The sequence below is a fragment of the Pongo pygmaeus genome, chromosome 7 (genome assembly GCF_028885625.2).
Source record: "Pongo pygmaeus isolate AG05252 chromosome 7, NHGRI_mPonPyg2-v2.0_pri, whole genome shotgun sequence".
Lineage (NCBI taxonomy): Eukaryota > Metazoa > Chordata > Mammalia > Primates > Hominidae > Pongo > Pongo pygmaeus.
The window spans coordinates 71,117,537-71,124,558 of NC_072380.2; positions in this window are offsets into that span (position 1 = coordinate 71,117,537).

Consider the following 7,022-nt stretch of genomic DNA (forward strand, 5'->3'; position numbering starts at 1 on the left):
ATGGGAGGCAGTCTTTGTAGTATTAAGAGGATGAGGTGACCCCTGCTTCATGTGAGAGATTGTGGTTGGTTGGTTTGAATCATTCCGCAGACTGGCAGGAAACTGAAGCCTGCCATTCAGGGGTAAGCGGGCCTTGTGCTTGGTCTCTATGATAAGTACAGTTGTTTTTTTTTTTTTTTTTTTGGCTAGGGGACCTTATCCATAGGAGTGGAATTGGGAAGGGGGTGTTACAGTTTGGCCATCTGTGGTCCTCCAAGTTTCAGATGACAAGGCAGCACGTAATACAGAATCTTAACTTCAGGTCTTAGAACAGGGGTCTCGAACTCCTGGGCGGTGGACCAATACCCTTCTGTGGCTGGTTAGGAACCTGCTGCACAACAGGAGGTGAGCAGCGGCCAGCCAGCATTACTGCCTGGGCTCCGCCTCTTGTCAGATCAGTGGTGGCCTTCTGATAGGAGCATGATAGATAGGAGCGTGATTCTGATAGGAGCATGAACTCTGTTGTGCATGCGAGGGATCTAGGTTGCACGCTTTTTATGAGAATCTAACTAATGCCTGATGATCTGAGGTGGAACAGTTTCATCCTGAAACCACCCCCGCGTCCCCCAAACCCACCAGCCACCAACTTCATGGAAAAAGGTTGGAGACTGCTGCCTTATACCACATTCAGAAGAAGCAAGAGCAAAACCCTTCTGAAGAGATGCATTTCAAAAGTACTCTCAAGGAATTCCCACAGCTGAAATTCTAAGAAACATCTCCAGACATATTAAAAACCCAGATGCCTGAGTGAGTCACACTAAGCATAAAACTACAGAATCAGATCTTTAATCACTAGTTGTTAGAATTATCGATAAAAATATTGAAAAATATGTTTAAGATATCTTTTTTGAAAGATAATATTAAAAGCATGACCAAAAAAATGAGACTGCCAAAACTGACTAGAAAGATTTGATTTAAAAATAGAGATGAAATTTGAGACTGTGAATGAAATTAGAGACTAATAGACTGGTTAAACAGTTAATTTAAAGCAGTTGTAAAAAGAAGTGGCAACCTGGAAGAGCCTTCTGAAAAAATGGGAGGTTAAGAGACTTGTAAGACAGAAGGAGACACTCCAATAAAATAAACTATCCATCCTGAATTATCTTTCAAGATAATCCTGAATTATCTTTTAAGAATGAAGGTTTTTTTTTCAAAGACGTTTTAGGCCAATAAAAATGAAAAGGGTTTATTGCTAACAAGAATAAACCAAAAAGAAAAATCGTGTATTTCAGGTAGAAGGAAAATGATCTCAGAAGGATGATGAGATAAAAGGAGGTATTTTCCTGAATTAACAGAGCAAACATATAGGATGAGGAAAGAAGCCACAAAATACTTAATACATCTAAAATAACTCCATGAAAAATAAAAAAAAATACAAATATTTATCCAGAAACTGTCAGACTTTAAACAAAAACAAAATGATAGGCAATAAAGTAAACTGTGATGAAGTAGAACACCTGAAACATAAGGACGAAGAAGGATGAAAAATATGTAGCAGGAATGTCCAACAGTGCCAAGAAACTGTTGGCCTGCTCTCAGCTCGATCTGTTCCTCACTTTTTCCCTCTGCTCTGCTATTTATTACATAAATTATTACAGGAATTGGCTCATGCGACTATGGAGGCCAAGAAGTGCCATCATCTGCCTTCTGCAAGTTGAAGTACCAGGAGACTGCCTGGTGTAATTCAGCTGGAAGCTGAAGGCCTGCAAATGGTGGTGGGGGCAGCGTGGTGGCAGTGATGGGCCTCACAGGTATAAGTCCCAGAGTCTGAAGATCCGAGAACTAGGAGCTTCCATGTTCCAGGGCAGGAGATGATGGGTGTTCCAACTCAAGAAGGGAGAGAGAATTTACCCTTCTTTCACTTTTTTGTTCTATTCTGACCTTTAATGGATTGGATGATGCCCACCTACATTGATGAGAGCACATTATCTATACTCAGTCTACTGAAGCAAATACTATTCTCTTCTGGAAACACTCTCACAGACCCTCCCAGAAATAATGTTTTACTAGCTTCCTGGGTATCCCTTAACCCAGTGAAATTGACATGTAAAAGAAATCATCACAACTGTCCATTTAAATCACTGTGGAATGAATTGAAATTTGAAAATTTTGTCTGCTACCTAAATTTTTGTAAATGTTCTATATACTTTCGAAAACAAAATATAATCATGTGCTGCATAATAGTGTTTAGGTCAACTATGGATGACATATACAATGGTGGTCCCATGAGATTACGATACTGTATCTTTACTGTACTTTTCTGTTTAAATATGTTTATATACACAAATACGATCGTGTTACAATTGCCTACAGTATTCAGTACAGTAACATGCTATGCAGGTTTGTAGCTATGTGTATAGGCTATGTGCTGCTAGCTACAAACCTGTATGAGGTTAGCAGAGTATACAATTCAATACAGACATAAATTACAAAGCCAAATTCTGTCTGCACTGTTTACCTTTTTGATCTAACAAAGGTCAAGAGAAGCATGTTAAAGTCTCCCACAAAATTTGGTTTTCTAGTTTCTTTTTCTAAGACAAGAGTCTTAAATACCATGACAGTATGTTATTCAGTATATAGTATATCTTGTGTATAATTGTTACACATTATTTGATACTTACATACCTCTTGCTGCTTTAATAATTTTAGTTGTGAGTTATAATTTGTCTGAAATTAATAATGTCATTAGCTTTCTTTTATGTTTACATATACCTTTTTCTCTTCATATCATTTGTCTAAGGCATATCTCTGATAAGCATCATAGACTAATTTTTTGTCTTTTTTTTGAGCTAAGGTATCACTCTGTTGCCCAGGATGAAGTGGAGTGGCATATGTCATCATATTTGTTGATTCATTCATCCACGGATGGACATTGGGGCTGTTTCCACATTTAGGTTAATGTGACTGGTGCTGCTGTGAACATGTGTGCACAAGTACTAGTTTAAGGCCCTGTTTCAATTCTTTTGGGCCTATACTTAGAGGTATAATTGGAAGTCATATGGTAATTCTATTTAACGTTTTGAGGAACTGCCAAACTGTTTTCCAGAGTGGCAGTGCCAATTTACATTACCAGCAGCAATACACAAGGGTTCCAATTTCTCTAGCTCTTCACCAACACTTATTTTCCATTAAAAAAATAAAAAAGGCACCTAGTGGGTGTGAAGTATTACCTCACTGTGGCTTTGATTTGCAATCCTTAAAGACTAATGATGTTGAATATCTTTTTATATGCTTATTGGCCATTTGTATATCTTCTTTGGGGAAATGTCTATCTGAGTCTATTGCACAATATTAAAATTGGATTGTTTTCCTATTTGTTATTGAGTTGTAAGGATTCTTTATAAATTCTGGATACTAGACCCTTGGCAGATTTAAGACACAATTTTTTTTTCCCATTTTGTAGTATGTCTTTTAACTTTCTTCATAATGTCTTTTGATACACAAAAGTTTTAAACTTTGATGATGTTCGTTTTATTTTATTTTTTGCTTGTGTGTGTGTCAACTCTAGCTAGCCTCATTTTTAAACCCTAGAAATGATGCTGTGATTCTGTCTTTTGAACTTAATATGCTAGTGGCAGTAATTTTTCTTTGAGCTAAGTGGTCTGTGCATTGAGTTAAAGGTAATGGAATTTGTGATTCCCTTTGATGGAAACAGTCACTTCCTTTTGGTGACAAACCTGAAAACAGATGTTCCACTGTACAGTTTAATGGCTCTTTCTAGTTAACGTATTATGCATTCCCCTGGAAGCAATGAGTTAGAAATTACCCTTTTCTCAGTTCATTGTCACTATCACCTATGCTTTACTCTGCAGACATATACATAATGTTCTATGGGATATCAAAGAAGAAATACATTATTCTGCCTAGGAAAATGAAGACTTTCCTACAGTGTAATAAGATGAATTAAAATTTTAAGGTTGCCAGGCATGGTAGCTCATGCCTGTAATCCCAGCACTTTAGGAGGCCAAGGCAGGCAGATAACGAGGTCAAGAGATCGAGAACATCTTGGCCAACATGGTGAAACCCCATCTCTACTAAAAATACAAAAATTAGCTGGGCATGGTGGCGGGCCCAGCTGCTCAGGAGGCTGAGGCAGGAGAATCACTTGAACCTGGGAGGTGGAGGTTGCAGTGAGCCGAGATCGTGCCACTGTACTCCAGCCTGGTGACAGAGTGAGACTGTCTCAAAACAAAACAAAACAAAAAGAAAATTTAAGGTAAAAAATATTTGGCAATGTCAACAAACTTTGGAAGGTCATCTTATTTGAGTGCATACTTGAGTGAAGCAATGAAAGTTTTCCTCTTTGATGTGTATGATTCTTTTCAACTTTGTTCTTCTGGAATGATAGATGATTCACACTCAACTTGGATGAAAATGAGTGCAGTAACATTCATTTCACTCATTCAACAAACAGATACTGAGGGCCTACATGTCCCAGACTCTGCTCCAAGTGCCGGGGATGCAACAGTGACCACCACAGACAGAGTCCTTTCTGTTACAGAGCTTGCATTATAGTCAGGAAGACACACAGTAATCAACTAACAATGACACACAGTAATTTCAGATAATGACAAGTAAGGAAAATGGAACTTGAAAATGTGATATGAAAGGGGACACACATTTTAATAATGTGGTCAAAGAAGCCCTCTGTGAAGAGGTGATATTTGAGCTGAGGTTTGGTTAATGAAAAAAAGCTAGCCATGTAAGAATCTGAGAGAAAGGGACTGTGATTTGGGAATGAGCTAAGGAAGTTTAAAGTAAAGCAAGGAAAGTGTGCTGAAGTTGGCTGTGCAGGTGGGAGATTGTGGGCAGGTGAGGCTGGTTAGGGGGGCAGGGGCTAGAACTCCTAGAGCTTTGTGGCCCATGGTGAAGAGCTACAGCAGCATGGCTCCTGCTCCATCAGCAGCAGATGGAAGTGGAGCCGGGGATTGTGGTGGCCCAGCAAATGGTCTGAGGACAGCTCTGAAGGGGCAGCTGCAGCTGAGATAGGGGGTGGCAGCAGCCATCATCAGGCACTCATGGGGAAGGGAGATGCCAGCAGCCCCCATCCTCCTGAGTGTGCCTGTCTGCCAGGAGGCAAGAGTTCTATGCAGATTCTTAGGGCAGTCCAGCGGGGTCAGATTGGAGTCAAAGTCCTTTGTGAACGTCGTCACTTAATATTGAATATTATTTTTCTCTTGTATATTGACATATTTCCTGTTCTAGAATATATACTTTTGAAGGCAGGACTTTGCTTCATTCAGAGCTGTTTCGTCAATGCCTGGAATTGTACCTGATTTAATATTTCAGTAAATAAATATCAATAAATCTGTATCAAATTAATGAATAAAAGAATAATATAGCAAGGGTCCTTAATTTTTCCTATTAGTAACGTGGACTGGGACTACAAGAGTTAACATCACTTTTGAAATGGAGATCCTTCTTTAATTTAGCTACATGGTTCCAGATTGCCAATATGTACACAAAACACAGCCAAATGTTTCTTTCTAACCAGTCATATCTTATCAGTGTCAGTTGAACAAAAAGCCTCTTTGTTGAGATATTTTTCAAGAGAATTTTCTTTTAGTGATAGTGAAAATCTGAAAAAAAAATCAACCTAAAGACATTTGTTTGTGTGTGTGTGTGTTGAAATGTATCAAAGTCTAAGTTTTTGCTTTAGCATAATTATTAATTAAAACTTCCAACTGAGGAAGTCATTTTCCTCCTGTTAAGCCTGATTGAATTAGCAAATGTAAGGAAAGCACTTAAAACATAATAAGAATGTCATTTGGTCGTTTAGTAAGCTTTTGGCTCTGATATGCAGCCCAGAGAAGTTGTTCTCTATCTTCATGGACAAAAGAACTGAAACTGACAGAACTGGTGATGCATGAAAAAGTCTGTGTCATGCTTTGGTGAAAGCCAGTAACTACATCCAATTTTAGTACTTTTAGGGGTAGGAGATGATCATTTTTAAGAGTAGCTATAAATACTCAGATCTCTTGTCTTAGGCTATATGCCTGCATGTGACATCCAAGGAAGTCAAGATAAGGATAAGTAAGATCTTCACTCTTGATGTAAATGACGGAAGAGTTACATGTCTGAACCACTAAGAAACACTTATATTATTGTTCAGTAAGATAACCCTTGGACATTTTTAGCATTTCTGCCTTTAGCCAGATCACTTACAAAATCATATGCTGTCAAAAACAAAAACGAAAATTCCATTAATGACTGCCATTTGAAAGGTTTGTAGTATTATTTTCAGCACTAATATTAACTGCTCAGAAAACCATGTATTTTTGATACATTTCAAAAGTGTACATTTTTATTTATTCTTTTAATATATGCGTTCATGTCATACAAGTAAATATTAAATGAACTTTAGTTGAAAATGATACTAAAACAAACAAACTTTTAGATATGAAAAACACCTTCATGACTGTGATGCTGGTCTTATTATATAAAGTGCTTGCTAAGAAAAAAAGGAAAATCAAACCAATTGTGGAAAAGCAGATGTTTTGAAAAAATGTATAAACTTGGTAAAAACAAAAATTTCAACTTAGATTGGGTACTGAAATTAACACAGAAGTGAAATGTTCTTTCAAATATTTTAGAATGTTTTCTAATAATAAATGTGGTCCCTATTACACAGCCTCTCTTTCGGCATTGTATCAGTATGGATCATGATGAAATCAAGAAAACATAATAATCGCAGGCAAGAAAAAAGCGAAAGCACTCACTATATTGTTAGCAAGTCTATAATGAGAAAAAATTTTAGTGGTGGAATTCCTTATTTTAACTTTTAATGTTGGGGGGAAAGGTTACCACTTACCGAAATGTATTTGAATCTGTCTAATTCTGTTTCCATGACCAAAAGCCTCATCCAAGCCATTCCCACCTCGATGGCAACAGCCCCCTTGCTCATCTCTTTCTCACTCTTGTCTCTCCACCATCCTTTCTCAAAGAGCAACCACAGTGGATCTTTTCAAAACATGGTTCAGAAC